Below are 22,441 nucleotides of genomic sequence, written 5' to 3'. Positions count from 1 at the left end.
CACAGTGCTCCACACCCAGCCACAATGACAGCCCCTCACGCCCAGCTATAGCGCCTCATGCCCAAGGCCTCACGCTTGGCCATGGCAATGCCGCCTCGTGCCCGGCCACAGCCACATCACCTCACGCCCAGCCAGGGTGCCTCACACCAGACCACAGTATCTCACACCCAGACACGGCATCTCACGCCCAGGCATGGCAATGGCACCTCACACCCAGACAAGGCATCAGTTCTTCAAATGGCACCATGGGGCCGGCACCTCGCACTCAGCCACAGCGACAGCGCCTCGCACCCAGCCAGGGCAACAATGCTTCAAACAATGCCATGGCAACATGACTCAACTGACAGATATGATGGCGCCGTGTTTAACGTGACAGGGGATGCTCTCTATCCTGGTAAAGAGGAGCAGATAGATGTTGATAAAGTACAGGTAGGAACTGAAGAGAAATAGTCAAATGAAAGAGTCCCATTCAGTTACCTCACATGAAGGCAGACAACTAAATACTGACAAATGTTATAAGTGCTTGTATACAAATGCAAGAAGTCTAAATACTAAGATGGGTGAACTTGAGGGCCTGGTAATAAATGATGATATTGATATAATAGGCATCACAGACACTTGGTGGAATCATGATAATGGGATACCAGAATGCCAGGGTACAGAATATATAGGAATGACAGAATAGGTTGCACTTGTGAGGAAGTGGCAGTATATGTGAAAGAAAGCATAGAGTCAAATATAGTAAAAATCTTAAATAAATCAAACAGCACCACAGAATCTCTATGGGTAGAAATTAAATGCTTGAATAATAAGAGAATAGCACTAGGAATATACTACAGACCACCTGATCAGGATGGTGACGATTGTGAAATTCTTAGGGAGATTAGAGAGACTACAAAAACAGAAAACCCAGTAATAATGGGGGATTTCAACTATTCCCATATTGACTGGGAACACTCAAAGAAGACAAGGCTATTGTGGAGAAACTAAATGAATTCTTTGCATCAGTCTTCACTCCAGAGGATGTGAGGGAGATTCCCATACCTGAGCCATTCTTGTTAGGTGACAAATCTGAGGAACTGTCCCAGATTGAAGTGTCAATAAAAGAAGGTTTTGGAACAAATTGATAAACGGTGAAAAGTCATCAGGACCAAGTGGTATTAATTGAAGAGTTCTGAAATATTAAATTAAATACTACTAACTCTGAAATGTAACTTATCACTTAAATCAGCCTCTATACCAGATGCCTGGTGGATAGCTAATGTAACTCCGATTTTTAAGAAAGGCTCCAGAGGCAGTTCTGGCAATTACAGGCCGGTGAGCCTAATTTACCAGGCAAGTTGGTTGAAACTGTAGTAAAGAATAGAATTATCAGACACACAGATGAACACAATGTGTGGGGAAGAGTCAACACAGCTTTTGTAAAGAGAAATCATGCCTCACCAATCTATTAGAATTCTCTGAGGGGGTCAACAAATGTGGACAAGGGTGATCCAGTGGATACAGTGTACTTGGACTTTCAGAAAGCCTTTGACAAGGTCCCTCATCAAAGGCTCTTAAGCAAAGTAGGCAGTCATGAGATAAGAAGAAAGGTTCTCATGGATCATTAACTAGTTACAAGTTAGGAAACAAATGGTAGGAATATATGGCCAGTTTTCAGAATGGAGAGAGTTAAATAGTGGAGTCTCCAAAAGATCTATACTGGGACCACTGCTGTTCAACATATGCATAAATGATCTGGAAAGAGGTAAACAGTGAGGTGGCAAAGTTTGCAGATGATACAAAATTACTCAAGATAGTTAAGTCCGAAGCTGACTCTGAAGAGCTACAAAGGAATCTCACAAAACTGGATGACTGAACAAGAAAATGGCAGATGAAATTCAGTGTTGATAAATGCAAAGTAATGCACATTGGAAAATATAATCTCAACTATACATACAATATTGTGGGGTGGAAATTAGCTGTTACCACCCAAGAAAGAGATCTTGGAGTCATTGTGGATAGTTCTCTGAAAACATCTGCTCAGTGTGCAGCAGCAGTCAAAAAGCGAACAGAATATTAGGAACTGTTAGGAAACAGACAGATAAGAAGACAGAAAGTATCATAATGCTACTGTATAAATCCATGGAATGCCCAAACCTTGAATACTGTGTGCAGTTCTAGTCGACTATTGGAATTGGAAAAAGTACAGAGAAGGGCAACAAAAATGATTAGGGGTAGGGGTATGGAACAGCTTTCATCTGATGATCGATTAAAAAGATTGGGACTGTTCATCTTAGAAAAGAGATGTCTAAAGCGGGATATGATAGAGGTCTATAAATCATAAATGGTGAGAAGAAAGTGAATAAGGAAGTGTTATTTACCCCTTCATCTAACACAACAACCAGAGGTCACTCAATTAAATTAATAGTCATCAGGTTTAAGACAAACATACGGAAATACTTCTTCACATAACGCACAATCAACCTGTGGAACTCATTGCCAGGGGATGTTGTGAAGGCCAAAAGTATAACTGGGTTCAGAAAAGAATTAGATAAGTTCATGGAGGATAGATCTAACAATGGCTGTTCGTGAAGATGGTCAGGAATGCAATCCCATGCTCTGGCTGTCCCTAAAACTCTGACTGCTGGAAGCAGGGACTGGACAGGGGCTAGATCACTTGATAAATGGCCCTGTTCTGTTCATTCCCTCTGAAGCATCTGGCTCCGGCCACTGTTGGAAGACAGGATACTGGGCTAGATGGACCATTGGTCTCACCCACTGTGGCCATTCTTATGTTCTTATGAATGATGGCATCTGCTATACAATGCATTTGGTGTTGGCGTGGTAAGAGTCCCATCAAAACCTGGAATTAATAGGTCTGCCTCTAACAGTGATGGTGGGGTGCCATACCGGAACAGGACATGAACAGGGTTTCCTGCCTCAAATAGCAATGGCGTTGTCTCAAACACATTGTAAGCAATGATATTGCCTCAATGGAGCCAGATCCATGGTCTGCATTTGGCCCATACTATCTAAAATTGCACTCCTTTGCCTCTCCTTCCAGTCGCAGTCTCATTGCTGGCCACATGGTGGTGCCACAGGCCACAGAACCCAAGGGGCACCAAATGCAGAGGACCGTTCCATTGGCTGTTCTCCCAGCTCCTTTGCATTTATGTTTAGTTCTAAGTTAATTCTGACGCTCTGGGTGTTTGATTTTTGTAGGGTTTGATCAGAGAGATGGTAGCTCATCAGTGCCTGATGATGGAGGTCCTATCTTACGAGAGGAGGCACAGCATAGGGAAGCTTCCTGCACACACAAACACCCTGCCCCACCCTACTTCAGCTTACTGTGCAGACAGACACCCCGTCTAGGGGTAACAGGGGGAGTTCAAGTCTCCATGGCCCTTGATCCATCTGCTGAGGCTGCCTACAGGGGGAGAATATGGGGACAACCAGGGTTTGCTCATCTGTGTTTCCAGATGGCTTATAACCAGATGTGACACCAGGAGCTCCCTGGCAGGACAGATGTCAGGAGCTGCTGAAACACACTCTTGCCTTGTGCCAGGCTTCCTACTCAGAGGTGACCTGGGGCAGCGGGTCCAGCCTGAGAATGTTTGGAACCCCAAAGGAGACTGTAGTACAGCCTATCGGCCAACCTCAGAGATCCCAGAGACCCTGAGGGCACTATATCACCGGCCCCCTCTGAGGTCAGGCAGTCAGGGATCACGGTGATAACCCTGTGGGGTTGAGGAACACAGTACCCCCTATGGACAAAGTCTGAAGCTGGACTTCTCACTAAATGGGCTGCGACCCAGGTACAACGCCGCTCACACCACAACAAACCATTCCAGCCCATCATCAGAATGGGTCTCCCTCCAAGGTGCCCCAGATGGATTCCTGTCTTCCTCCCCCACCTGAGTCCTTAATCTGCTTCCCCAGGAAGGCAGCCCACCTTAGCAGGAGACTCTTGGTCAGCAATCAGCTTTTTCTTGCATTATCGCCTGTTGTGGTACCTCTGCCCCATCCAAAAACCTGCTGACTATGGGATCTGATTCCAAGCATCATGTCTTAATCACCCCATGAATAGAGCATAGCAATCCAATAGGGGTCAACAACCCAATTTTTCAGTCACCAGCCTGCACAGGCCCCCTCTGTGGGAGGTCAGGGCTCACAGTGGCCTCCTTTATAGCAGAGGATTTTTCCTCCAAAAAACCAAAACCTTCAGGATTTGGCTGTCCAGGGAAGTTGCGCGTAGAAGCCTGCCCTGTCCCCATCTTTTTGGACTGCAGCCACGAGAGCTTGGAGGGCCTTGTCCTGAGCTGCCACACCCTCAGGTTCTTGCTGCAACAGTTCTGCCTTCAACAAGACACTGCTAAGGTCCTTTAAGAAGCAAGAAGCCAAAGGCCATGGGTCTCTGACAGCAGAGTTGACACGTAGAGATCACCAAGAGGGGAAATGTGAGAAGCCGCTGTCTTGTGAGAGGCAAGATGAGCCCACAGCCTTGAGTTCCCTCAGGGCCAGCTCTATTGCTGGGAAGGGCTGTGTAACGCCTGATGGAGAGTGTTTCCTTTATGCTTAGCCAGCCCAAGAGGATCCCCCAAACCCTTAAATGCCAGCTGGCCTGTCAGCTCTTCTTTCCACCAGCAGATCAGAGGCTTTGAGAAACAGATACACTGGAGACCAGTATCCTTCAGCCAAAGTTTCTGCACACTTCTCTGTAGCACCTCCTGCCAGGACAGTCTGGGACTGGGGCAGCTGGGAGTCTGCCCCCTGCACTCAATGCCAGGGCTGCCGAGAGCGGGTTCGGGCCCCCCAGCAAGGGCCGAGGGGGGGGGAAGCCGGGGAAGCCAGGCCCCAGGCCCCCTTCCGGACCGCCGGGCCCCGGTAATTTGTACCAGCTTCCCCCCCTCTCGTCAGCCCTGCTCAATGCACATGCCTCACTCCCTACAGCACCTTCTGCTGGGACAGTCGGACTGAAGTAGCTGGAAGCTCCTGTCACATCCACAGCCTGTGCTTATGTACCATTTCGCACAGCTCTTTCTGCTATGAGGCACTGGAACTGGGTATCCTGGAGCTCCTGCCCTAAATTCCCTACCCGTCCCCATCTAGCCGTGCCCGGAAACCTCCCCTGCTCCCCGCTACAGCACCTCCAAGCGATTAGCCAGTGCCCTGAGAATTAGCTAGATTCCTAAGGGTTAAATACACACGCAGACTTTGTGCCGCTCCAAATCCTGAGCTAGCCCCAGGTGGTACTCTGAATGGGGTGCAAAGGGTGACTCCCCTGGGTGTCGAGAATGCTAGCTGGAGCTGCTCCAGTTATCACTACTCTGTGTAATCCAACAGAGGAGGAGAGAAACACAGTGTGAACCCAGCAGAGCTCTCACATGCACGCTGTCTCACCTCCCTGCACACACATACACCCCCCCGCCACTGTCAGAGACACAACCACTCACTCTCATGCGTGTGCACACACACACACGTGCTTTCTCATCCCCCCCTTACACTAACAGCACAGGCAGCTATCAGAGCCCAGTGGTTAGGGCACTCGCCTGGGACGCGGGAGAACTGACTCCCTGTGACATTAGACAAGTCAGAGCCTCTCTGTACCTTTGCGCCCCATCAGTACTGTAGGGATCATCGTACAGCTCTTCCACAGGGGTGGGCATGAGGATGAATGCATTAAAGATTCTGAGGGCCTCAGATACTACAGCAACGGGGGTGAGATAAATATCATTGCACACAAACATCTGCCACAGCAATGCACCTAAATTGGCCCTTCTTATGTGCACTTGCAGACCATGCACTGTCACATCACACACCTGTTGCACACTTACTTCGTCTGATGCCCCCATGATTACCATCGTGTGCACACGCAGACATGCTGCAAGCACAGCGTCTCACACGTGCATTCAAAAACTGCCTCTCTCAGACGCAGACATTCCCTCTCTTTTATTCTCATCCCAGAGGGTTTCTTTTCCACGTGTCGTTCTGTTTTCCTCAACACTCCCACGCTGTCCTTGTGTGAACTGACAATTAGAGGAAACGGCTGTGCCGCACACACACACACACACACAGCTCCGTCATCCTGTGGGGTGGAGGTGTTACACACTAGAGTGGAGGAGAATGGGGCTGGGAATTGCCAGAGAATCCCCCTTAAAGCAGGGACTCCTCCTCCTTAGTAGCACGCTGCACCCCAAAGCCAAAGAAGTCCAGGCCTCTGCACGAACATCTTGGTTGAGTGGGGCCTCAGCACTAGCCGTCACTGCTGCTCTCTTTTGGCAGAGTGGGGGGGCTTTCCTCCAGCTGCACTCAGAGCCAAAAGCCTCTACCCAGTGAGAAATGGACTGCAGAAATCCAGGAAACCAGGAAAATCTGAGGGGTTTCCTACCTCTGTGGCCCCGTCTCTTGCCTTACTTGCCCATATACCTGCCACTCATTCTGACTCTTCCCTCACTGCCACTTTCTCTGATTCCTCCCTGGCTTCATTTGCTTTCGCATCATCTGATCTCTCTTTTACTCATTTCCTCCCTCTGATTCCCCCTCATTACCTACTATCCCCTAGGGTCTGGCCACCCTCACTTGTTCCTTCCCCCCCGTTATCACCCCCCTTTGCTTCCCTGCTTATGTCTGTTGCCCTCCACAGCCTTTAGTTATCCTCTGCCTCCCTTTGCATCACTCCCTATGAGTGCATTTCCTCTCTCTCCCATCACCCTAGGAAGCTCTGTTAATAGTAACATGACAAGCCTCAATTCCTTTGGCTAGGACTGGAGATTTTGCTGGGCTTGGCAAGACCCTGCCCCTGGCAGTTTGGCTCCCAAGGATCCCCAAGAAACTGCACTGAATTTTCACAGCTCAGCTGCACTCATTTAGCTTGGAGGAAATTCACTGTCAGAGAAAGATGCAAAACCCCAGTTTGGCTGTTTTCTTTGCTCAGATAAATTCCCAAACAAATCATGAAAATTTCTTCTCTTTTATTTTTGAAACCTTAGACTATCTGCCAAACCCAGACTGGATTGGGAGGAAGCAGGGACCAGAGAGGCAGATAGTAGGACCTGCAACTGCCAGCACGAGGCAAGGAAAACGGAGGCACCTGTTCTCTTTCGGCGATCTTACAATGGGAAGATCAGGTCAGTCAAACGAGGTAGGTGCAAAAGGAGAAAACACAGGACTCTTGGGTGCTCTGCAACTAACTTGCTTTGTGACTTTAGGCAAGTCACTTCTTGTCTCTCTGCCTTAATTAGTGTATCTGTAAAATGGGGCTAGGGAAGCAGTTTGTGATATTTAATGGCTTGCCCTGTTGCCTTTTGAGATCACTGAATGCAAGGAGCTACAGACACACTCATAGACTTTAAGGCCAGAAGGGACCATCATGATCATCTAGTCTGACCTGCACATCCCAGACCACAGAACCTTGCCCACCCACTCCTGCGGTAGGCCCATAACCTCTGGTTGTTACTGAAGTCCTCAAATCTTGATTTTAAAAACTTCACGTTACAGAGAATCCACCATTTATTCTAGTTCAAACCAGCAGGTGACCCGTGCATCATGCTGCAGAGGAAGGCAAACTGCCCCCCTCCCCGGGTCTCTGCTTATTCTCGATTGGAACATTTAGAATTGAATGCAGGCATCTTTGACCGCAGCTCTCTGCTGACTACTAGACAACACTCCCTCCCAGAGCTGCAAAGCAAACTGAGGAGTCCTGACTACCCAGCTCACTGCTCTAAACCTTAGACCTCTGTGATGCTTGTGTATGTCCCTTCCTCTGCTGAGGCTTGCTGTGTGGAAAGCACAGTGACCTCTGAGCACTCACCCTGTAGCAAAGAAGAAATTACATGGCAGTGGAACAGAAGAGGGAAGAAAACAACGTATGCCCTAGAAAGTCAGGGACCATACACAAGGTCATGGTGCCCTTAGAGACCCCATCAGAAGCAGGGCCAGCTGCTATGGAAATGAGACCACACCTTCTATTCAAATGAAACCACACTTTTAAAAGGGACACAGTTATTTAAAAAAAAATTACACCTTTTTTAACTCAAATGTTCAACTTATTTTACTCCCAGCAGCTGAGATTGTTGAAAGTGAAAGAACTTTTCAGTCTCGCCCTTTTCACTGCTGATGCTGTTTGTTTCACTCAGCTTGTGGGAGAGGTAAGTTCAGCCTTGATCTACTGCAGGGGTAGGCAACCTATGGCACGTGTGCTGAAAGCAGCACGTGAGCTGATTTTCAGTGGCACTCACACTGCCCGGGTCCTGGCCACCGGTCCGAGGGGGGCTCTGCATTTTAATTTAATTTTAAATGAAACTTCTTAAACATTTTAAAAATCTTATTTACTTTACATACAACAATAGTTTAGTTCTATATTATAGACTTACAGAAAGAGACCTTCTAAAAACGTTAAAATGTATGACTGGCGCGCAAAATCTTAAATCAGAATGAATAAATGAAGACTCGGCCCAGCACTTCTGAAAGGTTGCTGACCCCTGGTCTACTGCGTGTGAACTTGAGCCATAATGGAAAGTTCCACACTATGCAGCGCATGGACTCAGGCCAAAGAGACCACTACCTCACCCTGCATGGGATTCAATCCATTGCTGGAGGGTGATAAACTAGGAGCGAATGAAAGCCAGAGAGGGATTTATATGTCTCCCTTTACTCCAGCCATTCTACCCCTGATGGAGCCTTGAGCACATGTCTCCTTTCTCTCCTGCCTCCCTCCTCATTACAGCAATAGCCGCAGGGGGAAAGTTTGTCTTACATCTTCAGCCTATGTTCCTTCCCCTCAGGAAATCAAGTTAAGCTGCGGTGTCTCAGCAGTTGGCACTCAGTTAATTAGAGACGGTGGACTGCGATCCCTGCAAGCACCTGGCCAGCCAGCCTTCCCATTCAATGTAGGACTGCTGCGCCCACTTCAAGTGAACCAGCACCACTCCCCCGGCCGGGAGAGTAGCTCTCAGCTCCTCTTGTCTCTGCTGTGCGGGGGCAGTGGGCATCACTAATATATGACATAAGGAGCCTTCGGAAAGCAAAGCTGTGAAGCTGCCATGCCTTGAAAAGAGGGTGGTGGGGAGGCTTAAGGAGTCAGGATCCACATGGCAGCAGCTGGGGAAGGACAGTAATGGGTATTTGATGACAGCTGCATCACTTTAATAATAGCTAGGTATTAGCTGGTGGTGTTCATCAGGAGCTCTCAAAGTGCTTCACAAAGGAGGTCAGTATCATTATCTCCATTTTACAGATGGGGAAACTGAGGCATGGGGTGATGATATGACTTGTCCAGCATCACCCAGCTGGACTGTGGCAGGTCTGCAAATGGAACTCAGGTCTCCTGTGTTCTCAGACACACCACCTTCTTCTTTAGAGAGCATGGGCTGGTCTAGCAGAAGACTGGGGGTCAAGAGTTCCTAAGATTTAGCCCTGGTGCTGTCACTGACTTATGCAGTAAGCTGGAATGAGTCTGTGCATCTCCTGTCTACAAGAGTGACAAATCCATGGCGAGCTGGAAACTTCATGAGTGTCACTTTAGTGTATAGAGTAGCAGTGGACTTCAACTCCTCCGGGACAGCACCATCTTGGCTTGAAACCCTGATCTCCAGGGCTGAAACATGAGTATTTATCACTTGAGCTAAAGAGCCAGTCTCTACAGCTGAGAGCTGTAACAGATTCACATTCTCTGTGGACTGGACACAGAGGGGAGACCTAGCACACATTGACCAGTGGGTTCCCACTTCAGCCCTCAAGGTAAAAGGAGAATCTCTGTGAGCACTATAGGGCTTGTGACACACAGCTGAGCAGTTCTGATTCCACCCAACAGGTGAGGCAGCAATGCCACTTTCATACATTAGCCAGTTCATAGCAGCCAGAATCCAGGGTTTCAGCTCCCAGGAGCAAGGCAGGCTTTTCACAGATTCTCCTGCCTTCCTGGGCCCCTATGTTCAGGGTGTTTCTCCAGCAGATCCTCTCCACTAGACCCTTTTGGCTACTTTAGTGCTGCAGCCGGAACTCTAATTTAGCCACATCCGAAGTGCCTGGTGCCTGGTGTTAGGGAAGGGAGAGGGCCACTGCTTGAGAAGGAGCCAGGCTTTGTGGGGACCAAGCTGGGGAGGGAAAACCACTGGGTGGTCAGGGAAATTGTCCCTTAGGCTCATTGAGTAAGGAGGAGCAGTGACACTTGCAGGGCAGGAAAAGGGGACAAAGCCCCAGCTCCTTTAAGGGCTCTGAATTATAGCCACCACTGAGCATCGGGCTCCTGCTTTTTGTCTGGGAAAAGGCTGGAAACAGAATCAATGTGGCAGAAACACGTGAAGAAGATATTTAAGTCCCATTCATAACCTACGCTGGCACAATGCTGAGGCAGTGATTCATTACTGACTCAGAGCCCCTCTGCAGAATCACCAGCACCACTCCTGTAGCAATCCCCCTCCCTCCCCTCAGCCTAGTAACCTGCTGGGCCTCTGGGCTCAGCGTTGACTGAGACAGAGAGGAAGGTTAGAGTCCCACCTGGGTGCCCTCCACTCTTCAGATCTGGATGTGTGTTGACAGCGACATGACAGATCAGCCACTTGCCAAGGAGGGGAAGAGCAGTGTAAACAGTGCAGTGTGTTGGAAACCGCGGCACCCCACGACCTGGAATGTGTGAGCAGACTGGAAGTTTTCAGAGGGAGCCTCTGGGGAGGCAAGTCACCAGCAGAGACGATAAATGGTTTTGCTAGTAAATAAGGCGGCTGCTAAACGATTAAATGGGAGATGCCTTTAGGATCTTCCAGTCCCACTCCCGCTTCACCTTCTCTCCCTGCCTCTCCCCAACCTTCTCCTCAGATCACTCGCTGCTTCTGCTTGCAGGTTATAGTGTTGGAGAAGGACTCGTTTTCCGCAGGGTCCCCCAGTTCTCCCCTCACCTGCAGACATGGGCTAAAGACTATTGTGAGTGTTGCCATGAGGGCCAGAGAGAGGTTAATTAATCTCTTCCCTGCATGTAAGGTCAGAAGTGTGGGAACATCATTCCTGCACATTCTCGCCCCACTACCTTACTTTACAAGAGCTAGGAGTTGCTGTTATTATTTTGCAGATGGGAACACGGAAGCACGGACAGGCAGTGAGACGGGTCCCACAACAAGGTGGTAGTAGATCTGGGAATCGAATCCAGGAGCCCCAATTCCTAGTCCCGTGCTTTAGCATAATCTCCGCAGATTATGGCAGCAATAAGATACATAAACAGGGGTGAAAGGTGTGGTTTGAGCACAGGATTGGAAACCAGGAACTGAGTCCAGCTTAAACAATAACTGTGACCTTACATAAGTCTCTTCCTCTTTCTGTGCCTCAGTTTCTCTAAGTGACCTACTTGCTAAGAAGTGATTAGTTAGTTAAATAAAACACTTTGAAAATGAACAGCTCTGTGTAATGCTAAGGAGTGGTATGATTGTCAGTAGTGAGGAATGTGAGCTGTGGCTCACAATATCAGTTTCCCCTAATAAGTGACAACAAGGAAAGCTATTACGCCATCGGTGTGTAAACAGAGGGTTCAGAGGCCACAATGCAGACACTCAGCTCCCTCACATCATACCACCACCACCACTTAAAATCCATGTGGATCAAAATGAAGCTGAATCACCCCCGAGCTGGCGTTTTCCAGGCATCAGATTTACCATCCAGCAGGGCAGGGAGGCAGCCTTCCCGCCCACGTGTTCTGTTCTCAGGTACGCTGTTGAAGGGCTGGCGCTGCCTACGCAATCCATTTACCACACAGTTCCTTCTGCACAGCCCTGTTCTGTATTCCAGTCAGGGCCTCCTGTTCCAGGAAACTGTAGGAAGCAGCAAGCGTGGAACGTTATGGGATTGGTTTAGGTTAGATTTCTCTCTCGGGCTCAAAAGTAACCAGGGCCCTGCGCAGGTTGTGGCTATGGTGGTTATTATTATTTGTTGTATTATGGTCGTGCGTAGGAAGCCCAGTCATGGATCAGGTCCTCATTGTGCTGGGTGCAGTACATTATTTATTAGGTGTATTACGGTAGCAATTAGGAGCCGCAGTCAGGGACCAGGAGTGCCGCCAGCTTTTCTGCCGTCCTAGGCGGCGGAAGCTCCCGCCCCGAAATGCCACCCCCCACAGAGGCGGCGGAAGGTCCCGCTGCCGAAATACCGCCGCGGTCGTCGCCCCCCAAATTGTAGCACCCTAGGCGACCGCCTAGGTCGCCTAATGGGTTGCGCTGGCCCTGTCAGGGACCAGGACCCCAGTGTGTTAGGTGTTGCACAAACACAGAACGAAAAGACGGACCCTGCCCCAAGGAACTCCAAGCAGTGACATACCTGGTCTCTTCAGTTCACCCATGTTGTAGGGAGAGCCTTGCAGCTCACCACCGATGCTTCCTGTGGATGTTACATTTTGAGCAATGGGTCTCATCAGATTTTGCAAGATAAGAAAGGTCAATCTTGGTCACTACCTGGATGAGAGACCTTTATGGAAAACTTGGTCCTGAAGGAATTATTGTTAGTGACTCAGTGTGGGAGATGGGACTTCCTCTGAGTCAGTACTGACCCCAGTGCACTAATAGGGGCCACTGTGCTGCAGGGAGCGGTGTGGGAGAATCTCCCGCTTCTAGTCAGCTCTGAATTCAGTGCCAGAGTGCTGCTGGAGGTGCTGTCTTTTAGATGAGACACAAAATAGAAGCTCTGATCTCTTGTGGCTGTTAAAGATCCCCTGGCACTTTTTGAGTGTCAAAAAAAATATCAACCCACCCTCCTAATTCTATGAGATAAGGTCCACTAAGGCACTGAATTTCCTGCCTGTAGGTGAGGCTGCAGTTCTGATAGATGCATTGGGCCTGATTTTCAGATGTGTTGAGCATCCACAACTCCCACTGATTTCAACCTGCAGCTGCATGTTCCAGCACCTCTGAAAATCAGGCCTGTTGTCGCTGCAGCCCTAGCATGTGGGGCTGAGATTCCCTCAAAATCCTGCAATCTTAAATGGTTTCCTTCCTTAAACAGGATTTAGCAAGGGAAATGTATGGGACAGAACAACATGGAGGACATGCAAAGAGCAGCCCAACATAGATGATGGTGGAGCCTTGTTCGTGTCTTAAGCAATATCTGGCAGGGTGGGAAGAATACAGAAATGATTCTGAAACTTCCCAGCTGCAGTGAGGATTTGGAGGGGGCCGAATGTTTTTGCCAAAGCAGGAATTTGGCCAGGACCCAGAATCTTAGTGGATTGGTGCTGGGAGGAATAATCTGAGAGCTTGAGTGACTGGGACCTTGAGTTCTACATCTCATCATCCCCTCGTGCTGTGGGATCAGTGTTGATTCAGAAGAACAGTGTCCCCCACTGAATCACTAACACTACTTTCTGCAGCACAGCACCACTCTGGAGCACTGGGGTCAATACTGGTCAGGGACACGTCTCATGGCAGCTGGGCTTTTCTTGGCAGTCTCCCTATCTACCTACAGAACTGCCCTGACCCTGCTTAGCTTAGGAGTGCGACTTAACACACAGCTTGAGGAAGAACTGCTCTAGGCCCTTGTTACAGAACCCATTTCTAGCACCTGTGAAACTGCTCATTGAAAAGGAAACTGACAAGCCACTGTCACTTCCTTGTCATTCAAATCCCTGGGATTGTTTACCCAGCCCTTGGCCGTATGCCTGGTGGCAGGCAGTTCCCTTTGTTACAGGACGGGAATATGAATCCATGGCACACCTGGCCAAAGTGACATCCCCGGAGCCTGTTTAATTACCGGAGCCTGTTTAATTACCCGATCACAATAGACACTTGGCTGTTAGTTGCCGAGAGACGGTGAAGATGACACGAGTTTCATGAGACGGTGTTGTTGGAGCACAGCTTTGTGTGTATGCAGGTGTATAGCCAGCTCTCCTCGCTATGTGGATCTGCCTGGTAGCTCCTACCATGGGGAATGCCCATTCATGATTTCCCTGAGCCTGTCCAAGGTAAACTGGGCTTGTTAGCAAAGTCTGAGCTCGTATCCACTGGGGCTGCTTGGTTCAGTAACACTCACTGCTACAGGGTTGTGTTGGATGGGAAGGAGGGCTCCCTCTGTCTAAGCTCCAGGGGCAGCTGGCTCCATCAGGGAGAGATTACCCTGCAAAACTCACAGGGCCTTGTTTGATGATAGGCACACACCTGGAAATTGGCTTGTTGCCCCCCGACTCGCTCCATACAGGTTGCTGAGGAGCTGTGGGATGGAGGAGACCAGCTGGCACAGCTGAGAGGATCATGCCTATCCTCAAGGGGGCGCTGCCGACTGGGTGAGTCTCTTTCCTTGTACAATATCTTCCTAGATCTGTAAGTATGTCTCAATTGCCTCTGTAACGCCCCCCCCCCCCAAATCCCAGGACCCCCCTACACCCAGAGAGGAGCTGTGTGAGCAGCAGCCCACATGCTGTGTATGTTCCCCCTCCTGGGGTATTCCTGTCCCATAGAGCAATAATGTGCAAGCCTGTTAGTCACAGTGCAGGCGACTCCAGTCCAGTGCTCCCAAGGTGGGAATCTCTGCAGTATCCGTAGGCGCTGTCTTTCTAATGCGACTACTACAGTAAGGAACAAGCACAAAGCCACGTTCTCCCTCTCTCTGCCGTGGCAGCACCTTGGGGAGAAGGAGGACCAGTGCCTGCCCTATTTGGAATCAGATATATGAAGAGCTTAACCTACTGCTGCTCTCTATAAATACATTGGGGGGGGGACACCCCAGGGACGGAGAAGAGCTATTGAAGCTAAAGAACAATGTTGGCAAAAGAACAAATGGGGATAAACTGGTCATGAATAAGTATAGGCTGGAAATTAGAAGGTGGTTTCTAAGCATCAGAGGATGTTCTGGAACAGCTTCCCAGTAGGACCAAATAACCTAACTAGTGTGACGATGGAGCCTGATAAGTTTATGAATGGGATGATATGGCAGGGTGGCCTGAGAAAGGAGGGGACTGGATCTGGTGACCCAGGAATCCCTTCAGTCCTATGTTCCTGAATGGCTCTCAATGGCACTTCTGTGAGTCAATTTCACCTACCTATGTTCTGATCTTACCAGTCTCCACTGCTTCTTTCCATTGCCCCTCTCACTCGGAGCTAGGGCTTCTAGGTTCTAGTCCTGGCTCCAGGAGGGAAGTGTTGCCTAGTGGTGAGAACTGGGTGTCAGGACTCCTAGGTTCTATTCCTGTCTCTGGGAGGGAATGTTGCCTAGTGGTTAGAACAGAGAAATGGGAGTCAGAACTCCTGGGGTCTATTCCTGGCTCTGCCAGTGGCATGCTGTGTGACATTAGTCAAGGCTCTTCCCCTCTGGGTGCTTGTTTTCCCCATCTGTAAAACAGAGATAATATATTATCTACCTCATAGAGGAACTGAAGCTTAATTAATGAGGGGTGGTAGGCTCTGAGGATACATGTAAAACACATCAAGATCCTCTGCACGGCCTTATAATTGCAAGGTGCTGTTGCCACTGCTCTCGTTCACTGGGGGTAGGTTGACCCTCCTCAAGACGCTCCCAATGGGGAGATATTTATAAGCCATATGTCTATCTTGCCATCCACCCACCCTCTGCGATCATTCCATATCCAACACCGCGATAGTTCCTGGGAACACTCTGTGGCTGAAAGAACGTGCAGCCCATCTGCCTTAGAAGACAGATGCTGGTGTGTGTGTGTTCTCCTTGCAGTCTGTCTCTGGGGTATTTATTACTCTCAATGTGTTATAAAGTCAACAGATCTGGGAGACCTGCTTGTATATCATGCATGAGACAAACAGATCTCCTGGGGGGCGTAGGTGTCTCTCTCTCTTTAACCCTCCTCTGTCCCTATGTCCAAGAGCCATGCAAGAAAAGGAGAACAGCACAGAATTTTAACCATATTCCCTTTGGTTTGATTTCCCCTTTAAAGGAAGCGGCTCAATTTTTAATTTGAATCTCAAATCCAGAATGCGTGGTGACAAAACAGTGGCACTCCACAGTTGTCACTCACTCACTGCACAGCACAGCTGTTCACAGCAACGGCCGCAATAGAACTCGGATACTCCTGCTGCAAAAAGCACAGACTGTGTCACTTAAGCTAAGCAGGAATCTCTGTTCGTGATATAGGGCTTATGACATATGGTGAAGCAGTTCTGATTCCATCCAGGGGAAGCAGAAATGTGTGTGTACACATGGATCAGTTCAAACTAGCATGTGCATGTGAGTGTACACACTGCTCAACTCAATTCACCCCAGCATTGCACACACTGACCAATTCATTTCAGCATTGCTGTCCTTCTCCATAACAGTCTCACATTAGCGCGGGATTTACCAAAGCACCTTTGTGAATCAGGAGCACAAGTCCCATTAACTCTTGATAGGATTCGCTTAGGTGCTTTTGAAAACTCTGTCTTATATGCTCTACCAGATACTAAAAAACCTGCCAGCCCAAACTCATGCTGGAGTTACCAGACCAGGGAGTGCACCTCCTGCAGGCATTTAGAAATGGATCAGTTCACCCATTCATTCCCCCAACAGGAAACAAGTTTGGTGTCTCTCAGTCCAGTTCCTCCAGGGACAGATATCTCCATCACAAAACCACCCTTGCAATAGTCACTGATTGCCCTGTCTTGCTGCAAGTCAGGGTGAAGAGGTCGAGAACGTTGCAGCCTGAGGACTGAACTCCCACCCCCCGAGCACAGAACTAAGGGGAGGTCTACACTATGGACACTGGGCCAGGCCAGCAGAGCTCCATTGTACAGATGCAGCCTATACCGACAGAAGGAGTTTTTCTGTCGATGTAAGAACACCGCCCCCCCCCCCAACAAAGGGCTTGTCGAGAGGCAATGCTGTAGTGCTTCAGTGAAGACACTACCTATGCTGGCGGGCAGGGTTCTCCCATCCGCGTAGGTACTCCACCTCCCTGAGAGGCAGTAGCTAGGTTGATGGGAGAATTCTCCCATTGATCGAGTGCTGTCTACATGGGGTGGTTTAACTGCATTGCTCAGGGATGTGGATTTTTCACACCCCTGCGCGACATAGTTATACTGACCTAATTTCCTAGTTTAGATCAGGCCAAAGTTAACTACCTCCATTGACATAGCTGTGTCTAAGCTGGGGGGTTTGTTTGCATAGCTATGTTGGTCGGGGTGTGATGTTTCACACCCCTGATCGATGTGCCTCTGCTGATATAATTTTTCAGCGTAGACCAAGCCTAGGGCCTCATCTGCATGTAAAATTTAGATCAACCTAGCTGTCTTGCCCAGAGTGTGAAAAATTCACCCCCTGAGCGATGTAACTGAGCCATCCCTGATGTCAATGTGAGTCGGTCAAAGGAATTCTTCTGGCAATCTAGCAATCGGAGAGGTGGATGAACTACGGAGATGGAAAAAACCCTTCCGTCACTGTAGGAAGCTTCTACACTATGACACTTCAGCGCAGTAGCTCTGCCATGCTAGCGCCTGTAGTGTAGACATAGGCTTGAGCCACAGCTAAAATGTAGGTCGACCTAGCTGCATCCTCCAGTGGTGTGAAAAATTGACACCCCTGTGAGACGTAGTAAAGCCAACCGAAGCCCTGGTACAGACACTGCGAGGTCGACAGAAGAATTCTGATTTAGCTGCCACTTCTCGAGGATGTTGATTTACGACAGTGATGGAAAAAGCCCTTCCATGCTAGAGCAAGTGTCCAAACAACAGTTCTACAGCGGCATACCTGCAGTGGCATACCTGGAGCACGTGCCTAAGTGTCAGTGATGATGGGAAGCTAGCCCTGCATTGGCTCGTGCTGCACCTGTAAGCAAGACTTGCTATCCAGCGATTCTCATGCCAATCCACTGCAGGTTTAAAAAGTGGATCAATGTAACCCTCCAGGCTACCAAGGACACTTCCGGGTGTGAACTGAATGTCTGTCCCACTAAGCTGTTCGGCTCAGACTTTGGGAGCCCACTCAAAGTCCTTGGCCAGAAGGGCAAATGGAATGAACGGTGAGGCACAAAACTCGAAGGAGGTCGGGGTGGGGCACAGAAAGCGGAAGGAGAAGGCCCGGTGCATGCTAGGGCTCCACTTGCAGTTGCTGCTGATGCCTGTGCTGCGTGAAGAAGATAGAGGGGGAGGGCAGCCTTCCAAGCGCTCTTGGATGCCGGGTGCTAAAAGCAGAGGTCTCCTGAGACAAGGCTTTGAAACAAAACGGAAGAAAGGAGAGAGTGAATCACAGCAAGCGGGAGACAGAAAAAAATAAATAAAAGGGACAAACACTTCAGTAAGATGCCTTCCACCAGCTAGAGGAGCATGCTGCTCTTTTCTTTAATGCGGGTTCCAGGGGCTGGATAGAGAGAGCTGGAGCATGTATCCCACAGCAGGTCTCACCCGGGCAGGGCAAGCCCCCAAACAATCCAAAATGCATCCATGCTGTCTGTCCATTGCCTTGCCAAAGTGCCTGTGACCTGTCCTGGAGGGACCCCTTTCTAGCTAGCTTCAAACAATCCACCTCCCCATTCCTGGGCTGGATGCAAGAAACGTGTTGATGATGAAGGGCTGGGACTGGACCCTGTGGGGGCCACTCCCAGACCATTCTGTGCTCTTCAGGGAACACAGCCAGCCAGAGACATGCCCAGGGCTGGAGGAGGCCGATGAGGAGCGTGCTAGTGGCAGTTGTGTGGAGTGGCCCCGTTTTGTCTCCTGAAGGTGATCAGGTTCCAGTACCCCCCATGCTGTCTTGGCCCCACTAGTGGATAACAGCCTGTGATTTGGGTACTACCATCACCACCTCCCACCTCTCAGGTGGTTGCTAATCCCGGATAAATTATGCAGCACCTCAAATGTTCACTCTGTGGCCAGGAGTCCTGAGCTGAAACTAGCTCTGATTGTCAGCTGTATCAGCTCCGCATCAGGGAATCCCCTCTCTAATCCCTTTTCCACCAGCGCCTGCAGTTCTGCCTTAGAGCAGAGGCGCTGTCCATCCTCCCAGAAATTCTCCCACATCACTCACAGGCTTCTGCCTCATAAATATCACAAACGAAATCCTCTGGAGGTAATAACACCCCTCTCTGGAAGCTCCTGTCCAAGGATTGCTAAGCACTTCACATATATAACTGTGCTGTTCATACAGCCACAAAAGGCAGCCATAGAATTCCACTCCAGGCATCTTTTATTGTAGATTAAGGAAAATGATAAAACAACGGAAGAGAAATAAAGTCTCCATGAGGGAGAGAGTCCAGAGTGTGGGTCTCCCCTCTGGAGCATCCTTCGTCAGCTCTGCCTCACAACATGGCAGAAACTTCAAGGTGTAGCACATATAAGCATAAGTCACATAGCTACAATTACAGGGAAATGTATGGATGGGAAAGTCTTCTAACTCTTTCTAGTGTAATCATTGGTTCCTGACTTCTGCAGCCAGAGTTTTTGTTCCGCTCCGTTATTTGGGGAGCTGAGACAGTTCCCAGTCCAGGCTTTTTGCCTTTGTGGGGTTAAAGATGGGAGGAGATGCATGAGCTGAAAGTGCCACAGCTATCCATAAAGAAACAGGCAGAGAAGAACTGGCCATGGAGACCCCATCAAAGTGCAGCCGTATTGGAGTCACTGGAGGGAGTTGTCACTTCCCTTCCATGAGCTGGTTTTGAGGTGGAAATTGCCAGATCCCTTTCTCAGTTTCGACCCAGCCAGTACAAAAATGAGTTTAAATAACTTGGCTGAATCCTTAGCAGTAACATTCATTGTCTGGTGGAGTTTTCCTTCCTAATATGCTTATCAGCCTCTGCTGAGAGCATGGTTAACTTCATGGTATAGGTGATGAGCAGACAGGTATGAAACTCAGTAATCTGAATCCTTCAGGGCCTGTAACCTCCATGTGTAAACAGACCCCAAACTCAAAGCAATTTCATCAAACCCACAGTTTTGGCCTTCACAGAGGAGCTGTGAGAAACTGCCAGTTTTGAATGTGATACACTGAGGTCAGCTTGAAACTCGACTCCGGAATGGAATAGGGCAGGATGGAGGGGTTGTGCTGTCTGAGTGGGAAGCCCGTGGCTGGCATAGCAAGGGGCTGCGGATGAGGAGTGGGAGGCGTCAGCAGAGCTCTGCGTGTGGGGAGCCCAGTGCTGGAATCACAGAGGGAAGGAGCTGGTGGAGGCAATGATTGCTGCAGTGTGTGGGAGCAGGGCTAGCTGTAGTTGCCACAAGTCAGCTTCTGAGGTGCAGGAAGTTGGATTGGAAGTTGCTCTGGGTGCTGATGAATGGGATGGAGGTGCCTTGGCTGAGCAGTGCATGAAAGCTTGCATAGTGCCTGCCGCTACGCCAAGGGGCTCTACACAGAGCTCTGGCAGGAGCCCCGGGCCCCTGACTGGGAGCATGCTTTAACTCTGCCTTTATGGCTCACGTAGATGCAGCTGGACCAAAGCCACCCGCACAGGGATCTCCTCCTGCTTATCTTTCAGCGTAACTTTGTTTCGGGGATGCTCACTGGGTGATTTAATTAAAGTAGTTAATTATTTTCTGGTCTGTTTAATTTTCTCCCTTTATTATTCTCAGACATGTCACATTCAGGATGCAGAGTGTAAGCAGATGTGACTCTGGCATGCTGGGAACATTGAGAAATCCAGCTCACCCAGAGCTGGGCATGTTAGCAGCCGGGCTGGGTGAGGGCTTTGCTCCCTGTGGGTCCTCTCAAGCTAAGCTGGGCCGGTACTTGGATGGTGAAATCTCTACGAAAGCCCAGGCATGCTGCTGGAAGTAGTGACTCAGTGGGAGGTGCTCTTCCCTTGGAGTCCCTAGGTTGCCCAACTCCTAGCTAGTGCACTAACCTCTGTGCCATCCTTCCTCTTCTTCTCCTATAAAACCGGATGGAGCATGGGCGAGTGGTTGGTGCAGGGACAGAAAGTTAGGTTCTGTGGGACAGAATGAGGTCCACTGGCTACAGCGGAGTATTGGGGGTCAGGACTGCTGGGTTCCAATACAGGCTTTTCACCAATTCATTCTTTGGCCCAGGGTAAATCACGTCCCCTCTGTGTGCCTCAGTTTCCCAATCTGTAAAATAGAGATAATGGTTCTGACCCACCTCCCAGGGGACTTGTGAAACATAACTAATGTCTGTAAAGTGCTTTGAACTCCTTGGATGGAAGGCTCTGGGGAATTATTATTCATGTCTCACGTGGCAAGGAGCTGGGCCTGCTCCAGAAGGCAACCTCTAGAAACTGACTGGTTTGACGCACCACAGCAGTGGCTCAATGCCTCCCTATCCCCTCCACAGTGCTGAGGCCCCACCATGCTCCCTGCCCCATTGACACAGTGCCTGATAAGGGCCTATTGGCCAGCACTGACAAAAGGGCAACAGGTCAGTTGTGATTAATTCCCTGCTTTTGTGCAGCTCCTTCTCTGCCTAATGAACTCCCTGATAATTACGGGGGGGAGGGTCACAGCAGAGCTGGGAGCAAAGGAAAGCCCCAAATTCAATCAGCCCCAGACAGCTGATGGGGAGGGGGGCGTCCCTCAAGATCGAGTTCTAAGCTTTCCCTCTGCTGCTATCACAGTTGTAACCCCACTCCCCAGACCCAAACACCCACTGAATACTGAGGAGCTTTGTAGCCTGTCTGTGTGGTTCATACCACTAGTGTGCAAACTCTTGCACAATCCTGTGTCAATTTATGGTGGTTTCAGCAGAGTTTTGGGGTTCAATTGAACTAGAAGTGAATCCTCTCCTCTTGGTTCTTACACCACGTTATCCAGCAACTACCAGTTCCTCACCCTTCTCCTGAAGCTGCCACCTTCATCCTAGTGCAATCAGTGCTCCCGAAAGTCTCCATCTCAGGCATATCCATCAGCCCCAGTGCATCTTCCTGGCCCAGGCTACATGGGAGCAGCCCGTTGGTTTTCTTCAAACCTCAACAATGTTAAATAGATCTGCTCCTTCCCAGTCTAAACATATTGACTAAAGAACTCCCCTAAACTAATCTGAGCTATGGTACATGCAGGGGCTGGCATTCCTGCTCTGGCTGGCTAACTCCATTAGATGACTGACTAGTGTTAAGCCTGACACATCCCAGCCCTAACATTTAATTTACTTTTCTTTTCGAGCAGTTATCAGTCTATTTGCAGACAGATTCTGGTCATTCCAGAGACACTTTGTACCTTACCACTCATTCTTGGTATCTGTAGAACACTGGGATTTGAACCCAGGCTCTCCATCACTTGAGTAACTCCATTCACTGGTAGCAGTACTAGATTGTTAGTATCTAGGTGGGTCAGCCATTAGAGGGGGGGACGCAACATGTGTACAGATGTAACAGGCTAGCTTTTTTATAGTGCTTGTGTATAGATCACTTTTTGTGTAACATGTGGATCCACCCCCATCTCCCCTCCTTTTCTCTATTCCTCTGCAGCCCCTCTTCTATCCCCCTAGACTTCCTATCCACCCTTCTCCCAGTGCTCTTCCTTTTTTTCCTGCCTGCTTTTATCCAGTATAAATCACCAGGGGTGAGAATAATAAGTCATTCAGAGATGCAGTTAACCTTCCCATTCTA

Source organism: Terrapene carolina, unplaced genomic scaffold (assembly GCF_002925995.2).
Source record: "Terrapene carolina triunguis isolate 2854851 unplaced genomic scaffold, T_m_triunguis-2.0 Scaffold833, whole genome shotgun sequence".
In the NCBI taxonomy this organism is placed as follows: Eukaryota; Metazoa; Chordata; order Testudines; family Emydidae; genus Terrapene; species Terrapene triunguis.
Note: the sequence above shows the minus strand (reverse complement) of the source record.